We start from the raw sequence: 23,585 nt of genomic DNA on the forward strand, positions 1-23,585 counted from the left end.
AGTTACTTTTGCATTGACATGGAATCCTGAGGCTGAAACAGCATTCAATGGACTAAGGAAGGCTCTTATGTCTGCATCTATTTTGATTACTCTTTCTTTTGCCATTCAGACCAACGTATCTGACAATGGCTTCAAGGTGGGCTTATGTCAGATGGTCAACAGTACAGAACAGGCCGATGATGTACCTCAGCCCAAAGCTGTTTGACCAGGAATGGTGGTATTCAGACACTTGAGGTATTATGTTCTTGGGTGGTGGTTTACCTCAACGACTGACCATAATTCCTTTGTCGCAGCTTGCGACCACAAGGAAACCAAGTGCAGAATCACACAGTGGTCCTTGGATGTCCCTATAAGTTCAACTTATTTCACTGACAGGGGGTTGTTCCATGTCAGTGCTGTAGCACAGTATCACTGGAGAGCAGTATCACATAAAAGCACCATAATTAATACTTTCTTCTTCCTCATCCAGAGTCCAGAGGCTTTTACACAGGAGAAACTCTGATATCACTTCTGTTTCTGCCTCATCCAAAATCTTTCTCTTCCTGCTAGACAAAGTATATTTTGGAAGTCAAAACAATCCTGAGCTCTAGAACCCTTCACGTTTGTTTGCTGTAGCGGTGGCTGTGGTTTTTGCACTGTTGTGTGCTCATTATTCTGCCTTTTTGTTCATCGTTATTTATTAAACAGGGTTGTCAACTGACTCTCCAACTCTTTTTGATCTTCAACCCGTGTCTTTATTTTCCCTGGTGTTACAATACCATTTTTTCATGTAGAAGAAAATGATAAACTCTCTCCTGCAGAGAAACAATGTTATTGGTCAAAATAATAACTGATTTTATTAGGGTGTTTGTGCGATGCAATTGGCTGGTGCTCTTTCCAAGGTTGTTTCCTCCTGCTCAGTGCCAGCAGAATGTGCTTCTGCTCCATGTAGCCATAAAACTGATTTATGGGGATTCAGGAAATGGATGGATGGGAGATTAAAGCATTCAGGACCATCCAACTTCTCAAAAAGAAGAACCATCAAAGAATGAATGAACTATTTTTCAGTGCCCAGCCTACAGTGATAGAGGCTTATTAAATTATATCCTAAATAGAAACTGGCAGCTTGCACTTGCCAAAGCCAATAAAAATGCACATAATGAGGATAATGACCCAAAATATTAATATTTTTCTAATCCCATTTTGCAAATTTGTGCGTGCTGGTTTGTGCATTGCCTAGCAAACACATTCAACTAAACCAATTTGGAGTCTCCAGTCATCCTAATGCTGAAGGTTTTAGGGATGAGGCTAACTCTGTTGCCTCCTGTCTTCAGATTCCTGAGTTCTAACCATGACTCACATATGTACAGTATGCTTAGAGTTTGTAAATTCTCCCTGCATATTTCCTTGGGTCTGTTAAGGATTAGTTTCTCAGTTGCAGCCTATGTTGCCTTACCTAGCACTGAATTAAATTATGTGGACTAATAAATTAAATGTGTGAGAAATGACACAAGTTGCTTGAATAATACAATGTCAGACAATGTCTTCTTATGAAGTCTGGCTGTGTTAACAATAATTGTATTGTGAAAATCTGCCCTAATATAGCTGCTTTATACGTGTACAGCCTTATGTGCATGTGGACAGCTGCTTTAACCAAAGTGGCTTACTAGCTCAGCAGAAGTAGACGAGCAGTTAACCTACACCTGTGCCAATCACCAAAGCAGGTGCCCTCTCACCACGCTACTTTTTATTAGAGGAGTAAGCTGATACCGTTGTGGGAATATGGCAATCTCATACACCAGGTGCTCGTATCACTATATTTTGAAAATATTATCATGACAATTCTGATGTTTATTATTTTGGTTATAGTTTATTTTAACTATGTTGTCTGCATGTGTTAGATATATGTAACTTATAGTACCCCATGTGTGCAGCCTTACCTGCATGTAGATAGCTGCTGCTTCAAGCAAACTGACTTAATAGCTCTGCACAAGCAGACCAAACAGTTGTCTCCAGACCTGAACTACATCTGTGCCAATCACCAAAGCAGATGCCTGCTCACCTTGTTGCATTCTATTGAAGATGTTTCTTCTCAGCTGCTATTTCCCAAAGAAATATGGCACTCACCCACACCAGGTGCTTCCAAACAATATACCTTGACCCATTTATACAATATAAATCAATTTTATTATAAAGCAAACCTTATTATAAACATTGTAGCAACCGCAAAATACGGGAACGCGATTCCTACACTTCACAACCCTACAGGGGAGTGGACGATGTTTGAAGGTTACAATAGCATTACCATATTCAGTCCTCGTCCCCTCTTGCCCCTATGCCCCCCTTAAATGATTGGCAAAAATAAAGCACAACAGGAAGCGGGACTGATAAATATATTAACATTTGCTGTTTACATTTACTTGCCCGGTGCCTGAGTGCTCATTAGTGAACCCCTTACCCAGACGCCCTCCCCAGCGCCGAAATCCTAACCCCTGGTTTGACACAGACAATAAAAAAAAAAGTAATAATAAAAAAAAAAAAAAAAACTGTTCTTTGAGAACGCAAAAGAAAGATTTAACTTAGTCCACAATATAAGAAAACAATAAACCCTGCAGTTCAGTCCCTCCCATATGGCAGGAAGTAACAACAGAGTTTTGGCGAAATGGCTTCTCCGTGGACTATCATGAAGAATGCAAACTCAGGGATCCGACTCACCAGACGGGAGCACCCGGAGAACACCAGTACCTATCCTGGCCTCTTCTCGGGGATTCGTCACTTGATTATTTCTTCGGGGTGGCCACCCATAAATAGCAGACGTCCCTGGGTGAAGTAAGATCCTGAATAATTCTTTGAGCGTGGATAGTCGACGCCTTGTCTTCAGCCTTATCCTTCCTTTTTTTCTTCCTCCCTCCTTGATCCGCCATTCCCCTTAAAAAGAAAAAGTTTCCCACCGAAAATCCTTGCCCCTCTCGGTTGTTATGGAAACCTCACACCGGCAATAGGCAGCTGGAAAATTTACTCGGGCGAGATCCTCCCAGACTGGGACGTCACGAACGGTGCCTGAAGGGCTGTTTAAAACACCGTCCCAGCCAACATTATGAGATGGTAGCAAAAGTAGGAAATATATTTGAAAAATCTTCAACGGTTAGGAAATGTATTTGAAAAAGAGTCTTATTAAAACATACTTATATAGAAAACATAGATAATGAAAGATCAGTTTTTTCAAATCAAGGAGCAGAGATCCTTCAAATTGTTGTTCAGTCTGCAGTGGTCTTGCCAATTTCTTTGGGTTCTTCTTTCTTTTGTTGATCCGTTCTTTGCTCTCCCTTCTACTGCATGTGCAGCATACATCCCAAACTTAAAGGTCTCACTTTGAGTGGAATTAACAATGATTGCAAGAAGAACCGATGTGTCAACATGGCAGGGGTGCACTGCGTAGACTCCTGGACCGCTGCCCAGCATGCCAGGAGAACCAAAGGCAGTTGCTGATCCCAGTCGCATTGGTCCTTGTTTACCACCATAGCCAACTGAGCCAATAAAATACGGAAGAATCGCTCGGCCAAACCGTCGCTCTGGGGGTGAAGCGGGGTGGTGCGCATTTTCCGAATGTGTAGCAAATCACATACGTGATGAAAAACTTTACTTTCAAAATTACGCCCCTGGTCTGAATGGAGTTGTAGCGGTATGCCAAACCTACTAAACATGCCTTCAACTAGGACATTAGCCACAGTTTCTGTATCTTGGCTAGGAATAGGGTACGCCTCTGGCCACTTGGAGAAATAGTCTACCCCAACAAGGATGTACCTATTTCCCTGACTAGAAAGAGGAAAAGGCCCCAATATGTCTATTCCAACCCACTCCATAGGCAGACCGACTTGATATTGTTGATGGGGGGCAACTGATTGTAAAGGGGCCCCTTTTCGCGCGGTGCACACGTCGCAACGGCGGCAGTGATCTTCAACATCTCGTCGACACTGCCCCCAGTAAAACATCTGTCGGAGCCGCTTCAGTGTCTTACTAACCCCAAAGTGGCCAGACCCCACACCCCCATGCACTGACTTAAGAACATCATCCTGTTTCCCCTTTGGCACTATCACTTGCCAAGTGATCTCTCCAGTGGCAGCGGCTCACCATCTTCTCATCAGCACCCCATCCCAAATGGCCAAATTGTCCCACTGGGCCCAGAGACCCTTAACAGTCATACCCTCTGGAGCTACCTCCTCCCAACTAGGTCGGTGATTGTCTGTCACCCAGGCTCTCACTTTCTTTATCTCTGGATCCTGGTTCTGCCAAACCCCCAATCGCATTGCTCCTTAGACAGCGCTAACATTGAGCAACTGTGTCTCACCTCCCCTGTTCGCACTCGGTCCTCCTGACGGCGGCAGTAGTCACAGTTCGACTGAGCATAAGGCCTGCAGGATAGCGCATCTGCGTTGTGATGTTGACCCCGCCGGCGATGTTGGATTTCAAACTGAAACGACTGTAGCCATTCCAGCCACCTTGCCACTTGCCTCTCTGGCTCCCTAAAATACATTAGCCATTGTAAGGATGCATGATCGCTGCGCAGTGTAAATGCAGTCCCTTGTAAGTAGTGTCGAAAATGCCGGATCGCTTCCACTACTGCCAGGAGCTCTCTCCGTGTGACACAGTAGTTTCTTTCTTCTCTGCTTAGGGCTCGGCTGAAATAAGCAACTACTCGTTCTCTCTAGGAGTATGGTTGTGACAGGACGGCACCTAGACCTACATTGCTGGCATCCATGTCTAAAACAAAAGACAGGGCAGGGTCAGGTGGGGCTAAGATGGGAGCCTGGCATAAGGTATCTTTCAGGGCTTGAAAAGCGGACTGTTCCTCTGCTCCCCAGTGGAAATACTGACCCTTCTTTGTTAGCCGGTGAAGGGGAGCAGCCACCATACCGAACCCAGGAACAAAACGCCGATAGTAGGATGCCAATCCGAGGAACCCCCGGATTTGCCATACATTAACTGGAGTCGGCCAGTCACGGATCGCTCGAGTCTTGCTGTCTTCTGTGGCCACCCCCCTTTCACTTACTCGGTGCCCCAAGTAGGTGACTTCTCGGCGCAGCAATTGGCACGTATCAGGGTGTAGCTTAAGTCCTGCTTCTCACAATTTCGCTACTATGGTTCTAAGGGAGTGCAAAGCAGTTTCAAACGTGGGTCCATGTGCCATCACATCGTCCAAATATTCCAGGCATCTGGAATGAGGAATGCCCGAGAGGACATGGTCCATTAGCCGTTCAAAAGTTGCCGGCGCATTGCACAATCCGAAAGGGAGCACTCAAAATTGCCAAAACCCACCCCCGGTTGAAAATGCAGTTTTTTCCTTGGCTTCCGGGGCTATCTCTACCTGCCAGTAGCCACTTCTCAAATCTAGCGTGGAGAACCAACACGACCCAGACACCAGATCAAGGGCCTCGTCGATTCTAGGAAGCGGATACGAATATTTTCACGTAACTGCATTCAACCGACGGTAGTCAACACAGAAACGTCATTCTCCTGATTTCTTTTTAACCAAAACAATAGGGGAGCACCAAGGAGAATCTGATGGTTCAATAATTCCAGAATTCAACATCTCAAGTACCAACCGATCTGCCTCGATCTGTCGTGCCAGGGGAATGCGCCGCGGATGTTGTTTGATCGGGTGCGTATCTCCCGTGTCGATGTGATGGTGGACGAGGTGAGTTCGCCCGATGTCCTTACAAGAGGTGGCGAAACAGTCTCCAAATTCCTCCAATACATCCTTAAGTTATTGTCGCTGAGGTTCCTTTAATCCCTGGCAGCTTCTTTCCCAAAGGCCTTCCAGAACAACGTTCCATTGCCCACCGTTGTTGCTCACAGGGGTGGGGAAGGCTCCCAGTTGATTGACAGAGTGGGAAGGTGGTCCCGACTGAAACTGACAGCCCATCAATTGACAGGGTGCACTGCCAGGTATCAACAGAGTCCTGTGGCCAAAGTCAATCTGAGCCTGGGTTTTAGTCAAAAAGTCTACACCCAAGATGCAAGCGTCTCTAATTTTTGCTACCCAAACAGGGAATGTCCAAACATGTCCTCCTATTCTTAGAAGAGCGGTGGTCCGGCCCTCCATCATAGCATGCTCACCCGTGGCGGTAATGAATTGGCTGGGAATGGCTTGTAGGGAGGGAGCAGTTTTTAGGTAGCAGATCACATCGCACTACAGTAGATGTAGCCCCGGTATCTATCAAAGCCTTCACATCAGTGTCCCAAATTCGAATAGGCAAATGACAATAATCTCCACAGCCTAGCTGTCCCACCAGGATCACCGACTCGTCCCGGCCCGCATTTGTTGTCAGTTGCAGCGGGACTACTAAAGGGTCCGGAAATGTCCCGCTTACTCCGAACCCTGGCCGTTTCCCGACATTTCTCTGGACCCCAGAATAGTTGCTGGACGGAAAGGACAAAATCGACGAAGATGCCCGGGTTGGCCACAGCGCCAGCAAGTAGGTGGTGTAGTGGCCGAAGCTGATGTCCTCATAAGGTTTAGTCCCAAAGGGGGAGTTCCTCCTGAGGGCTCCTCTCCCAGACACAACACAGTCGTTCGGTGGCTGGAGGCACATCCTTTCCTGCTCCCTCTCCCGACCCTCCGTATAAGCCGATTCCCCCTCACATACCAATTCAAACTCTACAGCCCGCTCGAGGGCCTCTTCTACAGTTGCTGGTCGGGCAAGTTGAGCGTGTTGGCGCAACGCTTTAGGTTCAAGTCCACGGAGAAATGCGTCACGTGCCAATTCATCCTGGACCCTGCGGGGGAAATGTTCATAGGCTTGCCCCACCAGTCCCTGCAGTTCCGCGGCAAATGTTCCTAGACGTTCTCCAGACCTCCGAGTTCATTCATACAGTTGCCTTTGCAGTCCTAATATGGTTTCTGTTCTCCCGAAATGACGCTCAATGGCCTTCAAAAGCAGTCCTAAGTCTGTTAAATCCTCCCGCGAAACATCCTCAAGGGTTTTCAAAGCCTCCCCTTCCAACGTCGCCACCAACTGCACTGCTCTATCCTTGACTCCCCACCTATTCACCTCTGCAACAACTTCAAACCTGTTCCAAAAGGCTTCCCAGCTGCCCATCCCGTCGTAGCGTCCCGGTTTCAACCTTGGTAAATCATACCTTTCCCTCGCGCCTCTCGGTTCTTCATGTTTGCCTTCGGGTTCTTCTTTGCACTGCAGTAACCACCAGGGTGGAGGGGAAAATTCTTCATCCGCCATTTTCACGTCCTCTGTTTCTTGCAACAGCTGTCTCAATGGGATGCCTCGTCCCGCTTCTGACACCAGTGTAATATCCCTTCCCAGACGGGCAAATGAATCTTGCAGGCAAGTGGTGGTAATTATCAAATAAAAGAAAACTAATCAATGGTTTTATTCACTTTTCTTCTTACTTCAACAAGCCGAAAAACAAAACGAAGTCAGGACAAAAAAAAAAACAGCAAAATAAAACACACCACACTAAAACCCAACCCACATCAAAAAAAAAAAAACCCACCTTCCCAGCACCCCAGAGGCTGTTTTATTAAGAGTGGCAGTTGTGTCTCTGCCCGCCCCCCTTTTTTTCTTTCTTTTTTAACTTTTTATAACTAAACACTCTGCCCAGTGGCAATTTCTATCCCAGATCGTTACAATATGTTATATAAAACTATGCTGTTATTATTATTTGACCCCCCTACAAAAATGGGGATGGATGGATAGATGGATATTGTTTGCCCCCCCAGACAAGCCAAATGCCCACCCACACATGATGTTCTGGTCACACCTCTGACTAAACATCTGTGATCGTGGACAGTTACTTGAGAGAGCTGGAAAAAGTAAAGCAACTGAAAAAGTGATGCAATTTATTATATTGTGTTGTGAGAGAATGCTGACCCGACTATTTTCACTCTACTTGTGTCATCACTTTCCATAGCAATCATGTTAGCGGATTCGCCTGTCTGTCTGTCATTAGAGTATGCAGAATGTGTACTGGTTGTAGGAATGAAAAGAATGCTTTGTTAATACAGAAGTGTCCTGATTGTGTCTTTCTTTCATTCATTCCCTGCTGTTGATTAACTTCACATTGAGTGTTACAATTACATATAAACAAGCAGGCTAAGATAAAGCCGAGTAAGAATTTGTGTTTTGATAGTTAGATAACATGAAATTAATTATTATGTGTTTGTGCTGTTTTTTTGTTCACTAAAGTTATGATTTGTTTAAAGCATCCTTATATTTTACATAAGCTATAAAGTGATTACACCACATAACATTTTTCATATTAAAGTATTGATTTTTGAAGAGGCCAATTTGAACTTGAATGCTGTTACTCCATACTGCCAATAAACATTGTTTCTGCAAAGTGCCCATGCATGAATTCACAAAAGGAAAAATACTAACCAAATAAAAATAATGCAGAGATGAGATGCATTGAATCTAAACTGTTAAGAAAGAAAGTGAAGAATCCTTGCTGTGATCTGAAATGTAAAAAAAAATACACACAAACACACATATACAGTATATATGTGGATGGTTTGTATCTCAATACGTATGACATGATAATTTATACTTGTAAGATGGGAATGTAGTTCAAGTTAATTATCTTAAACATAAAACTTCAGTCCTATTTGATGCACGTAAAGAGTTCAGATCTGTTCAAGTGTTCTCAGTTGTTTGAGAATAGAATTATAAAGAAGGAAGAAGAAATGTTCAAAACTCACAATACAGAACTATGAATTAAACAACATATTAAAATGGGACCTTGGACTACAAATACAAGTCAAAACTTGACGTTTGTGAAACTAATATTGATTAACCTGCCAGTAATGAGGATACCTGAATGAACATCCGGCGTTTAGTATTCATTTTCTTTATTTCAACGGAGCTTCCTTAAACTTTTAAGCTATGGACTCTAAATCCCAGCTCAAACAAACTTTTCTGTATCTCTTTTAATGACTGCTAAAGAATGATTTTAAAATGTGTATTATAACTGACTTGAACCTTGCATCTTTTGGATCATTCTTTTCAAATCCTTAGAATACAGTTTGTTACAAATACTTTGTTGTATTTTATTAGAATAGACAATCAGCCTGAGAAAGACAAACACATCGGTTCTTCTTGCAATCATTGTTAATTCCACTCAAAGTGAGACCTTTAAGTTTGGGATCCAAAGAAGGGATCAACAAAAGAAAGAAGAACCCAAAGAAATTGGCAAGACCACTGCAGACTGAACAACAATTTGACGGATCCCTGCACCTTGATTTGAAAAAACTGATCTTTCATCATCTATGTTTTCTACATAAGTATGTTTTAATAAGACTCTTTTTTCAAATACATTTCCTAATCTTTGAAGATTTTTCAAATATATTTCCTACTTTTGCTACCATCTCTTTTATGATGTTTTTAATAAGGTTTGCTTTATAATAATACTAGGGGGCTCCGCCCCCTGCTCGCTTCGCTCGCCAACCTCTGGTGTTGGGTAACCCAAAATACATTGATGTATGTATGAGATATATTGGAGTGTAAAGGTGTAGATGACGAACAAAGGAAGTAAAGAACCCATAGTATGGCACATTAGAAAGATGTATTGGAATATTTCTTTATACACAACATTTGTAGTAAAGATGGTGTGTTGTCCTTGAATGAGTTTTCCTTGGTATGGCGTATCTATAACTTTAACTTTAATGTCAGATGAATGCCGAACTCTTGAGAAGGCAACATAAAGTTGTCCATGTCCAAATACAGGCTCAGAGAGGTATATGCCAACTCTGTCCATGGTTTGTCATTGGGATTTGTTGATTGTCATGGCAAATGCAGGTTTAATGGGAAATTGGCGTCGTTTAAGTGTAAAAGGTAATTCCAGGTCAGAACTTGTCTGCTTCTGCTTTTGTATTGGCCTCTCTTTCAACCTCATGTAGCATTTTTATAGACTTAGCTAATGGGTGATTGTTTATGACTTCAGCGACGTTTCTCATTATCAGCTCTGTGCATTGCTTGTTTTCAGGAAGGTTCATTCGTTGATAGATTGTGTCATCTGGATCTAACACGTAGATTTGTGCATATTTGCGTTCGTGATTTGGTTGAGGGTGCACTGTTCCAATCCAATGTAATATTTGTCCACATACGCGAAAGCAGTATGGGCCATGTCAGCTGGTGGCCTGATATTTACCCCGGTAGATGCAAAAGCAAATGAACTATCGTGGGATCTAATGCAGCCCATAAAGTTTTTACTTTCGGGTACATTGTTAGTTAGAAGCTTCCGTAGATATTCAGGATATTCATTTAAAGGAGGCAGTCTAACCTGACCCTTTTGACAACAACGTGTAAACTCATTAGTTGTATTGCCAGTTGTTTCTTCAGGGAAGTTAAGTGAATGACAATGACAGCAAATGATATTCATTAATCCTAATGAATGTTCACTAATAGTGGACTCATTACAGAATGCGTTGTAAGCTAATTGGCGGATTTGTTTAGCGTCCGTTTGTCGTTCCTTTCTTTGCCGTTTATCTATTGACTCTGCTGTTGGAGAGGCGCGCTATAGGCGCCTGCGTTCATTAATTGTATTCAGGCGGGCTCGCTTCTGTATGTCCGTTAGTTGAGATGTTTCGTTTTGGAGCCGTGACTCCTTTGGTTGCGTTGTTTGAGAAGGGCGTTGTAGGCGCCTGCGTTCATTTTTTTTATCCAGGCGGGCTCGTTTTTGTAGCCCCGTCAGTCGAGCTCTTTCTTTTTGGAGCCGTGTCTGCTTTGCTTGCGGCATTTCAGATGCGCGCTGTAGGCGCCTGCGTTCATTGATTTATCCAGGCGGGTGGTTGTACTGTTAATAATGCATCACTGTAATGTGATTCACATATGCTATATGGTTTGGACGTGTGAGGATGCCGTACGTTTAATACGGAGAGTTTGTTTATTCTTATTACCCGGACCATGCTGTGTAGTGTGGACGTTTAGTTCAGAAGCGCGTTGTAGGCACCTGCGCCTTTCGTACTTTCTCGCGCCTTCCGTACTATCTTTGTGGACCTTTGCGGACTCTGTAGTGTCTTCCGTTTGACTCTGGGGTGCAGTGCAGGATCCTCTTTTCTGTGTGGCATTAGTTGAGCTATTTCGTTTTTGAGCCGTGACTCCTTCATTAGTTGAGCTCATTCATGTTTGAGCCGTGACTCCTTCGTTCGCGGTGGATCACACTTCACTTACGGTTTATGAGACGCGCGCTGTAGGTGCCTGCGCACTATGTCTCCTGCGTCCATCGTCGTGTACCTGGGTCCGTGTCTTCCGGTTAACCATTCTTGGTTAGTAATATGGATTGATTTATATTGTATAAATGGGTCAAGGTATATTGTTTGGAAGCACCTGGTGTGGGTGAGTGCCAGATTTCTTCGAGGATTAGCAGCTGAGAAGAAACGTCTTCAATAGAATGCAACAAGGTGAGCAGGCATCTGCTTTAGTGATTGGCACAGATGTAGTTCATGTCTGGAGACAACTGTTTGGTCTGCTTGTGCAGAGCTATTAAGTCAGTTGCTTGAAGCAGCAGCTATCTACATGCAGGTAAGGCTGCACACATGGGGTACTATAAGTTATATATATCTAACACATGCAGAGGACATAGTTAAACTATAACCAAAATAATAAACATCAGAATTTTCATGATAATATTTTCAAAATACAGTGATACGAGCACCTGGTGTATGAGATTGCCATATTCCCACAATGGTATCAGCTTACTCCTCTAATAAAAAGTAGCGCGGTGAGAGGGCACCTGCTTTGGTGATTGGCACAGGTGTAGGTTAACTGCTCGTCTACTTCTGCTGAGCTAGTAAGCCACTTTGGTTAAAGCAGCTGTCCACATGCACATAAGGCTGTACACGTATAGAGCAGCTATATTAGGGCAGATTTTCACAATACAATTATTGTTAACACAGCCAGACTTCATAAGAAGACATTGTCTGACATTGTATTATTCAAGCAACTTGTGTCATTTCTCACACATTTAATTTATTAGTCCACATAATTCTATTCAGTGTTAGGTAAGGCAACATAGGCTGCAACTGAGAAACTAATCCTTAACAGACCCAAGGAAATATGCAGGAAGAATTTACAAACTCTAAGCATACTGTACATATGTGAGTCATGGTTAGAACTCAGGAATCTGAAGATAGGAGGCAACAGAGTTAGCCTCATCCCTAAAACCTTCAGCATTAGGATGACTGGAGACTCCAAATTGGTTTAGGTGAATGTGTTTGCTAGGCAATGCACAAACCAGCACGCACAAATTTGCAAAATGTTATTAGAAAATATTAATATTTTGGGTCATTATCCTCATTATGTGCATTTGGCATTGGCAAGTGCAAGCTGCCAGTTCATATTTAGGATATAATTTAATGAGCCTCTATCACTGTAGGCTGGGCACTGAAAAATAGTTCATTCATTCTTTGATGGTTCTTTTTTTTTTGTGAAGTTGGATGGTCCTGAATGCTTTAATCTCCCATCCATCCATTTCCTGAATCCACATAAATCAGTTTTATGGCTACATGGAGCAGAAGCACATTCTGCTGGCACTGAGCAGGAGGAAACAACCTTGGAAAGAGCACCAGTCAATTGCATGGCACAAACACCCTAATAAAAACAGTTATTATTTTGACCAATAATATTGTTTCTCTGCAGGAGAGAGTTTATCATTTTTTTCTACATGGAAAAATGGTATTGTAACACCAGGGAAAATAAAGACACGGGTCTAATATCAAAAAGAGTTGGAGAGTCAGTTGACAACCCTGTTTAATAAATAACGATGGGCAAAAAGGCAGAATAATGAGCACACAACGGTGTAAAAACCACAGCCACAGCTATAGCAAACAAATGTGAAGGGTTTTAGAACTCAGGATTGTTTTGACAACCAAAAAATACTTTGTCTAGCAGGAAGAGAAAGATTTTGGATAGGGCAGAAACAGAAGTGATATCAGAGTTTCTCCTGTGTAAAAGCCTCTGGACTCTGAATGAGGAAGTATTAATTATGGTGCTTCTCCTGTTCTGGGGTGGTATTGCTTACATTTTTAGAGCCCTGAAAATGGCACTTAAGTGCTTTTTTGTGATACTGCTCCCCTCTAGCTCGACTAAGGTGGGGCAAGCAGACCTAACTGAGAGGACATGAATTCAGTAGAGTGTGTCAGCACTGACATGGAACAACCCCTGGCAGTGAGATAACTTGAACTTATAGGGACATCCAAGGACCACCGTGTGATTCTGCACTTGGTTTCCTTGTGGTCGCAAGCTGCAACAAAGGAATTATGGTCAGTCGTTGAGGTAAACCCCCACCCAAGAACATAATACCTCAAGTATCTGAATACCACCATTTCTGGTCAAACAGCTTTGGCCAGAGGTACATCATCGGGCTGTTCTGTACTGTTGACCATCTGACTTAAGCCCACTTTGAAGCCAGTGTCAGATACATTGCTCTGGATGGCAAAAGAAAGAATAATCAAGAGTAATCAAAATAGATGCAGACATAAGAGCCTTCCTTAGGTCACTGAATGTTGTTTCAGCCTCAGGATTCCATGCCATTGCAAAAGTAACTTGTTTCCAACTCCAATTAAGCAAAGGCGTAGCCCTCTCTGAGAGTGAAAGCACGAAGCATTTTGCAGTATGTCCCATAAAGGTTTGCCTTTTTACGTGCAATTGGGTCTGGGGTCAAAGGGTTCAGTGAATTCGACATTTGGCAGGGTTGATTCAGAGGGCAACTTTGTGAGTAAATATAAAACAGCCATAAAGTGCTTGCCATTTTCCTCCCAGCTACAGGAATAGATGACTATGTCATCCAAGCAGGTGGCAATATAAGCATTACAGGTTTGTAAATGTCTGTCCATCAGACAATGGAAAGTGGCTGGTACCCCATTTTGGCAAGTGGTAGTAAATGATTTTGCCAGTGTCCACTGGGGGTGCTAAACACAGTCTTATCCTTAACCAATTTCTGTTGTGGAAAAAACTTAACTTCAAAGAAGGCAGTTGTGGAGTCCAGATGAGAATATAGAACAATTCTTTATTTGTATAGTTATGCCCAAATGTCTCAGTCCATTGAGTGAGCGGAACAATTCAATAATTCATGTCCTTTTATACACTTTTCTAATTACATCACCTTATCCAATACATCATGTCATTTGACTCTTAATATGCAGAGTTTTATCAACTCTTCCAATGATCTAAAGCCATTTTTAACTGTTGTTCATTCTCCAATTATTTTTAACCCTGCTTCATTAAGAAGGGTGTTTAGCAGATTCTCCCATTGATCAAAGTATTGCTCCATAGCAGAGGTGTATGGGCTTTCACATTAATTTATCCCCACTTTCTGGAGGGGTATCCATTACTTATTTACCTCATTCTAACCTTGGAAAATTACATTAGGGGTTTCTCTAAGATGAGGCAGAGACCACATATGGTTAAGCTTTAAGTTATACTTATTTAACGCTTGAGTTATATTCAGTCTTTTTCATAATGTTTAATAATTAATTCTGTTGTAGTTTTTTACACATATATTTATATATATTGGAAGGACCGGGGGAAGGAGCATTTCAGAAGCATTGCCTTCCCCAAAGCGTTAGAGGGAACCTTTCTTGGAGTGTGGTGGTACCACAGATTTGGAACATGGAAGCTCAACCCTGTTGGGGCCCATGGCCAATGCCAGGGGGCACCTGGAGAACTGTTGAGCCCTTTGATGCAGCACTGTCGCCACACCCAGAAGTGCTACTGGAACTGAGTCAACAAGCCCCTGATCACTTCCAAGTGCCTTATATAAGGAGCCAGCAGCCACTACTCTGAGAGGCAGAGTTGGGTGGGAGAAGATGAAACTCGCCAGGAGTGGAGTTGAGAGAAAAGAGGAAGAAGAGAAAGTTGTTTTCTAACTTGTGCTTTGTGCTTGGGACTGTTCTGTACTGGTGGGAAATTGGTGAAGGTGTTTCCCGCAGGAAAGAAAGAAAAATTAAAATGTGTGTGCTGTACTTGTGTCCTGCCTGCCTGTGTCAGGGTTAGGGCAGCTGTACACACCTTTGGGCATCACAATATACATACTGTACTTGTAACAGATTGTAAAAGATTATTATATATTACCTAAAAATTCCATATATTTCCCCCCTTTAGGACTCCTTAAATTTGCATTATACTTTAGCCCAAGAAGAGGAAAGGGACGCTAGCTTTCACCAATCTGTGCACCCTTGAACCCTGAGTCTCTACATCTTCATTCCCCATCACCCATTCTCTCTTACAGGTGCCTCAGAGAGCAAACTTCGCCCCTTTTATTTAAACTAGAAGTGAGTTAAAGAATCTTGGGCCTGCAAATCAGTGTAAATAATTAATACTTAAGATTATTACAGACATCAATAAAATCAAACCAAATCAAATGAAAACAAACAAAAGCAAAAAACAGTTTATGAGAATTGGAAAATCAAAATCAAATAACAACATCCATCAAAGTCCTTTTTCTTCATCTGAAGAGAAATCCTCCATGAAAAATGTTTTGACAAAGTCAGACAACTTAAGTGTATTGGGGCACCTTGTGGTGAACCCCATGTATCTGAAACATGAATTTAAAGAAAACATGTGCAAAACGAAAAATGAGACTTCTGTTCGGGCGGCACGGTGGTGCAGTGGTAGCGCTGCTGCCTCGCAGTAAGGACCCCTCCCTGAGTGGAGTTTGCATGTTCTCCCTGTGTCTACGTGGGTTTCCTCCGGGTGCTCCGGTTTCCTCCCACAGTCCAAAGACATGCAGGTTAGGTGGATTGGCGATTGTAAATTGGCCCTAGACACCAGAAGTGATGATGATGCTGGAATGCCATCAGTCTTCCAGTCCGCAGAGGAAGGAAAAAAGAGATATTTATCCTACAGTTTCATCCCCTGGAGCAGTAAAGAATTACTGCTTTAAAGAATTACTTTCACCTTTTCTCTAAAACTGTCTCCCATGTGCATGCACATGACGGTACCTCCCCCACCCCCCAATAACTTGAACTTGTCAGATCAGGCGACCCAAACTAAGAGATTGTGGAAATGAGAAAGAGCTTCGGTGTTGGAATGGAGAGTACTTTGATGATATAGGACTTTGAACTGGTAAGGCTGTAGGTCCAAGAAATACCTGGTGACGCAGGGATTTGACTTCTTATGAAAATCCATCTATTGTAAAGGTGCATGGTATATCACCAGAGTGAATTCATGACCCAGTTGGTTAATAGCCCACTTATTCGCACGAGACTCTCTGTCCACCTTGACATACCTGGTCTTCCAATCCAGCAGTTTCTGGCCCAGAACACGGCTCAACACGGTACCAAGTCCTGTGTCTGAAGCATAGGCCTGTAAAGTAAAAGGAAATGAAAAAGAAAGGGCTTATTGAAATAAATTCACAAAGAACACCAAGGAAATGTAAAAGTGAAATGAATGGCAAGAGCCTCCGTGTCCACCCCACATACCTCGTCTTCCAATCCAGCAGTTTCTGGCCCAGATACATAATGGGGTGTTCAACACTTTGAGACACTTTGGCTCAACATTGCACCAAGTCGTGTGTCTGAAAAAGAGAAGGCTTATTGAAATTAATTCACAAAGAACACCAAGGAAATGTAAAAGTGAAATGAATGGCAAGTATGAATGGTTGCCAAATTTGGATGCAAATATTCAGCACACGTGTAAGGAGTGTGAGACATGCCAAGCTAAAAAGAAAAAAAACACCCCAAGTACAACGTCATCCTTGAGAAGTTCAGAGTGAATGCTTTTAAAGAATTCACATTGACTTTGCTGGTCCATTTCAAAATTGCATGTTTTTGGTGGGGGCGGCACGGTGGCGCAGTGGGTAGCGCTGCTGCCTCGCAGTTGGGAGACCTGGGGACCTGGGTTCGATTCCCGGGTCCTCCCTGCGTGGAGCTTGCATGTTCTCCCCGTGTCTGCGTGGGTTTCCTCCGGGCGCTCCGGTTTCCTCCCACTATCCAAAGACATGCAGGTTAGGTGGATTGGCGATTCTAAATTGGCCCTAGTGTGTGCTTGGTGTGTGGGTGTGTTTGTGTGTGTCCTGCGGTGGGTTGGCACCCTGCCTGGGATTGGTTCCCTGCCTTGTGCCCTGTGTTGGCTGGGATTGGCTCCAGCAGACCCCCGTGACCCTGTTTGGATTCAGCGGGTTGGAAAATGGATGGATGGATGGATGTTTTTGGTGGTGATGGATGTGTATTCAAAATAGTTGGAGGTGTACCACACGTTGTAGATAACTTCTCAAGCTACCACCATGAGACTGAAAAGGTTGTTTGCTTCTTATGGACTAACTGAACAGATAGTCGCAGATAACAATATATCTTGTAACTCAATGGAACTCGAGACAGAATGCAATCTTGCACACCTCCAATGCACCTAGTCATCCTGTCACAAATGAATCAACCAAGAGGTAGATAGATAGATAGATAGATAGATAGATAGATAGATAGATAGATAGATAGATAGATAGATAGATAGATAGATAGATAGATAGATAGATAGATAGATAGATAGATAGATAGATAGATAGATAGATAGATAGATAGATAGATAGATAGATAGATAGATAGATAGATAGATACTTTATTAATCCCAAAGGGAAATTCACAAATTTGCTGCAGTACCGTGGCACTAAGACAGGAGTGGAGATCAGAAGTACCTCCAGAAAAGGGTAAGACATTTAAAAGGTTGTAATACCAAGAGAAGAAGATCTCATTAATTGCACAGATATTGATGAAAGTGATCAGGAGAGTAATGATGAAGAGGAATTGTAGCTCAGGGTGAAGGCACAGAAAGAGCAGAGAGCATAAGGGGAGAAATAGAAATAAATAGAAAAGAATTTGAGGAAAGAATGAAGACAAAGTGTTGGAAAGACATGAAAGATGAGTTGTGGTTGAAGAATTCACCTCTCCCCAGTAAACAAAGTGGACTCCAGGACTATAAGTCAGATGAATATCAGATGTCAATCCTAATCAAAGGGACAAGAGCACAAAATGTTTCTTCAGAGTCTATCGGCTAGTCTTCCCAACACACATGAGGGTGGAGGGGAATAAATTAGAGCATTAGAAGAAAAAACAATGTAAAAGTCCTAGCATTAGGGGATATGAAAGCAATAATAGCAAGACCTGTGGGTACTAGCCAAATGCAGAACATACTGGAAAATCTGACCTGTCTGGCATCATAGACACACCAATGTTTAATGCAAATACTTTTAATAACCATCAAAGTGGAGAATGCAGGGTTCTGAGTAGTGCTGGGTGGTATACCAGTTCATACTGAAAACTGTTTTTTTATTTTTGTTATGATATGGATTTTTCTTATACCGCAACACCGGTTTAAATTGCCTAAACAACGTTTGGAACGTGGCGCTACAGGAAACTGTTTAAGGGGGACCTTTTTCACTGCTACACCTGTGTTGCGCAGGGGCTCTTTTTTACTACTACACCGCTAAACAGGCGTGCAATGAAGTACATGTGGTAGTGGAGGTATTGCGCGGTGAAAATGGACAGAGAGCATTCTGAAACTGAAGCTATAGCAGACGATAAAGTTGAAAATGATGACACAGCTTTTTGCTGGAAAAAGGAGTCACTTCTGTTGTCTGGAGATACTTTGGATTTAAAAGGTCGGATGTGGACCATTATGTTCAAATGTGTGAATACTGTTTCTATCCTACTGGATAATACTGCAAGCCAAGTTGTACTTGTTTTATTTTTTTCCAATACTGTGTAATAGTGTGACGACATGTTGACTTTATTCTCGACATTTCTACTTTATTCTCGCCTTTTGTTGAGATTAAAGTCGACATGTTGACTTTATTCTCGTAATTTGTTATTAAAGTAGAGCATCGTAAACTAAACTTCATCTTAAAATAAATATTTAATTTACTAGATTTTCTCAAACCCCGTCATAAGTTATGTAGCACATTAAATGCTTTGTGTTAAGTGTTCCCGGAGCCTTATTAGATAGATAGATAGATAGATAGATAGATAGATAGATAGATAGATAGATAGATAGATAGATAGATAGATAGATAGATAGATAGATAGATAGATAGATAGATAGATAGATAGATAGATAGATAGATAGATAGATAGATAGATAGATACTTTTTTAATCCCAAGGGGAAATTCACATACTCCAGCAGCAGCATACTGATACAAAAAACAATATTAAATTAAAGATTGATAATAATGCAGGTAAAAACAGACAATAACTTTGTATGGTGTTAACGTTTACCCCCCCAAAGGGTGGAATTGAAGAGTCGCATAGTTTGGGGGAGGAACTATCTCCTCAGTCTGTCAGTGGAGCAGGACATTGATAGCAGTCTGGCGCTGAAGCTGCTCTTCTGTCTGGAGATGACACTGTTTAGTGGATGCAGTGGATTCTCCATAATTGATAGGAGCCTGCTGAGTGCCCGTCGCTCTGCCACAGATGTCATACTGTCCAGCTCCATGCCAACAATAGAGCCTGCCTTCCTCACCAGTTTGTCCAGGCATGAGGCGTCTTTCTTCTTAATGCTGCCTCCCCAGCACACCACCGCGTAGAAAAGGGCGCTCGCCACAACCGTCTGATAGAACATCTGCAGCATCTTATTGCAGATGTTGAAGGACGCCAGCCTTGTAAGGAAGTATAACCGTCTCTGTCCTTTCTTACACAGAGCATCAGTATTGGCAGTCCAATCTAATTTATCATCCAGCTGCACTCCCAGGTATTTATTGGTCTGCACCATCTGCACACAGTCACCTCTGATGATCACGGGGTCCATGAGAGGTCTGGGCCTCCTAAAATCCACCAATAGCTCCTTGGTTTTCCTGGTGTTCAGGTGTAGGTGGTTTGAGTCGCACCATTTAACAAAGTCATTGATTAGGTCCCTATACTCCTCTTCCTGCCCACTCCTGATGCAGCCCACAATAGCAGTGTCGTCAGCGAACTTTTGCAAGTGGCAGGACTCCGAGTTGTATTGGAAGTCTGATGTATATAGGCTGAACAGGACCGGAGAAAGTACAGTCTCCTGTGGCGCTCCTGTGTTGCTGACCACAATGTCAGACGTGCAGTTCCCAAGACGCACATACTGAGGTCTGCCTTTAAGATAGTCCACGATCCATGCCACCAGGTATGAATCTACTCCCATCTCTGTCAGCTTGTCCCTAAGGAGCAGAGGTTGAATGGTGTTGAAGGCGCTAGAGAAGTCTAGAAACATAATTCTTACAGCACCACTGCCTCTGTCCAAGTGGTAGAGGGATCGGTGTAGCATATAGATGATGGCATCCTCCGCTCCCACCTTCTCCTGATATGCAAATTGCAGAGTGTCCAGGGCGTGTTGAACCTGTGGTCTCAGGTGGTGAAGCAGCAGCCTCTCCATGGTCTTCATCACATGTGATGTCAGAGCAACAGGCCGGAAGTCATTCAGCTCACTAGGACGTGATACCTTTGGGACTGGGGTGATGCAAGATGTTTTCCAAAGCCTCGGAACTCTCCCCTGTTCCAGGCTCAGGTCGAAGATGCGCTGTAGAGGACCCCCCAGCTCTGATGCACAGACCTTCAGCAGTCATGGCGATACTCCATCTGGACCCGCTGCTTTGCTTTCATGAAGTCTCCTCAGCTCTCTGCTCACCTGCGCTGTTGTAATTGTGGGTGGGGATGTCTCTCCTATGCTGGTATCAACAGAAGGATGTGTGGAGGGTGCAGTACTGTTAGGTGAGAGTGAAAATGGGTTAGGGTGGTCAAACCTGTTAAAGAAGTTGTTCATTTGGTTTGCTCTTTTCACGTCCCTCTCGATGGTGGTAACCCGCTTCGAGCTGCAGCCAGTGATGATCTTCATCCCATCCCACACTTCCTTCATGCTGTTATTCTGCAACTTCTGCTCCAGCTGTCTCCTGTACTGCTCCTTCGCCGCCCTGAGCTGGACTCGGAGTTCCTTCTGCACGCATGCAATAAAGAAAGTCCACTCAGAAGAACATGCATTGAATTCTGTGTTCGTGTCTCCGACCACCAGATGACAAACCCAATATTTACACAATATTTAAGTTAAACCTGTGTAATACCCATTCATACATCCAGTTTTTTGGAGCCTCGTCACACCTGCCATAAAGTTTTGTACACTGAACGTACACCTGGGGACCCCTTACTGTGAGGGTGCAGCACTACCGTCTCACTACCGTGCATGTTTAATACCTGCTTTAATGCAATTCATCATTAAAATTATTAATCGCTACGTGCTTCTTAAACTGACTTCCTCTTGCTCTAAGAGGACATGCAGGCAGCACACACAGTACATTGATTTCATTAATGGTGGGTTTACTCAGAGTCCTTCAGTTTCCTTTCAAAGTCATGTAGGATGTGGGGTTCTGTTATGCTATATTAACCCTGCTAGTGTATGTATTGCTTGTATTCACCCTGCGATGTGCTGGCGCCACGTTCAGGATTTGCTCCTGCCTCACACGCAATGCTTTCTGGGATGGGCAATACCCCGAATGGATGGCATAATTAAACATTTATAACGAAGATTTTTTTTAAGTTCTGAACACTCCGTGGTCTAAGTTTATAACTACATTTAATTTCAAAGAGACGTTTATCGTGTGGTGATTGGTTATGTGGAGAAAGAAAAAAGAAAGATGAGATCTGTGGGTTTGGTTCATCAGACAGACAGCACGCATGCAATAAAGAAACTCCACTCAGAAGAACATGCATTGAATTCTGTGTTTGTGTCTCCGACCACCAGATGACAAACCCAGTATTTACACTATATTTAAGTTAAACCTGTACGATACCCATTCATACATCCAGTTTTTTGGAGCCTCGTCACACCTGCCATAAAGTTTTCTACACTAAACGTACACCTGGGGACCCCTTACTGTGAGGGAGCAGCACTACTGCCTCACTACCGTGCATGTTTAATACCTGCTTTAATTCAGTTCATCATGAAAATTTATCTTAGCATTCTACATTTTCAGAGAGCAGGAATATCATGAAGTGAATGTATTCTGTGCGGCGATCGCTGCCGGTGCCTCCTGTTAGTGTAGAGGAAGTCAGTTTAAGAAGCACGTACAGCGATTAACAACTGGGTCGAGGAACACTTAACACAAAGCATTTAATGTGCTACATTAACTTATGATGGGATTTGAGAAAATCTAGTAAATTAACCATTGATTTTAGGATGAAGTTTAGTTTACGACATTCTACTTTAATGACAAAATAAACTATGAGAATAAAGTAGAAATGTCGATTTTAATCTCAACATATAGTTTTTTTTTTTCTTCACTGTGGCCCTAATACACCCTGCCTAATAGGGCTATACCACCAGTGGTGGGCCGTCAGGGCCTGCAAGGCCTTCTCTGCTGGCCTAAAAAAATATCTGAATCACAAACTGATGTTAATTATATTTTGTCCATGAATACTTATTAAATAATTCCAAATAGTCTGTTCGCTTTCTTTCATAGCTTTTTCCGATGGTTGTGCTGCTTCCAGACATGTATTTTTGTATTAAAGCATTTAACCAATCACATTTCAGCCATCAATTTGTTGCCAGGCAGGGTCAAAGTCAATGAAGTCTGCCCGGAGGCCTTCACAATCCGTTCTGCAGGCCCTCTAACACAAAATAAATGTCGATTAAACTGTTGCTTCAACCAATCAGATTTTGAGTTGGTGTTACTAGGGCCCTCTAACAGGTGTACGGCAACGTCACCGTATTCAGACCCGTTGATTGGATAGGATGGTGTAAGTATCCCATGGATGATTTTGCAGGAAAATCTCCCACTGATCTTCTTGACCTCCTTCATCAGAAAAATCTGAATGAGAGCATGGGGCAGCTGTACACTTTGGTATGTTTGGCGGTGACCATTCCCGTGTCCACTGCTTCTGTCGAGCGGACATTTTCAGCCCTGAAGCGAATTAAAACTTATGCCAGAAATATGACAGGGCAGGTTCGACTTTCAGCATTAGCTTCGATGGCGATAGAAAGGGACTTTGTGATGGAACTGAAGCGTATGGATAATCTGTACGACAGAGTAATTGAACTGTTTTTGAGGAAAGAGAGGAGGATGGATTTTGTTTACAAATAATCCAAATTTTTGGTGAGTAAAATGTTGCGATTTTCCTAAATAATATTGCAAGTTTATGAGTTATTATTGATGTTTTTTATATGTGTCGCAGCTGTAGCTGCAGTAGAAAGGAACTTGTTCACCCCTGGTTTGTCTATTCAATAAAGGCATTTATTGTGGCTACAGGAGTTATCTATCTGCGATGCAATGGCTCTTTATACTGTATTTCTGCATATTAAGATGGTTTTTATACCCATAAATTAGTTTTTGAGGGGTGGGTTGATTCAGACAGAGCACTACTGAAGGCCTAGGTGTGAAATCCATGGTCCGCCGCTGTATACCACAAATAGCATTATAAATGCAAGTTGCAGTTTTATTATTTATGTATATAGCTTAGCTTGAAGCAAGGTCCATATTAATGCAGTTTGCCTTAATGATGATTCAGTTGGTAAAGATGTCATCACCAAGTTGCACTTGTTTTATTTTATTTTAATTTGGTGAATACTGTGTAATGCACCTGGGCTTTGAAGTCTTGGAAGTAATAGTATTATTATTGGAAGTTGCACTATTATTTATTGTATTG

General features: G+C 42.7%; 1 protein-coding gene across 1 annotated transcript in view; it reads left to right on the forward strand.

The window, feature by feature from the left end:
- Nucleotides 1-23,585, forward strand: part of LOC127527122 (zinc finger protein 862-like) — a 41,750-nt gene that overhangs the window by 13,007 nt on the left and 5,158 nt on the right. The gene's annotated exons all lie outside the window — the stretch shown is intronic.

Source organism: Erpetoichthys calabaricus, chromosome 3 (assembly GCF_900747795.2).
Source record: "Erpetoichthys calabaricus chromosome 3, fErpCal1.3, whole genome shotgun sequence".
Classification (NCBI taxonomy): Eukaryota; Metazoa; Chordata; class Cladistia; order Polypteriformes; family Polypteridae; genus Erpetoichthys; species Erpetoichthys calabaricus.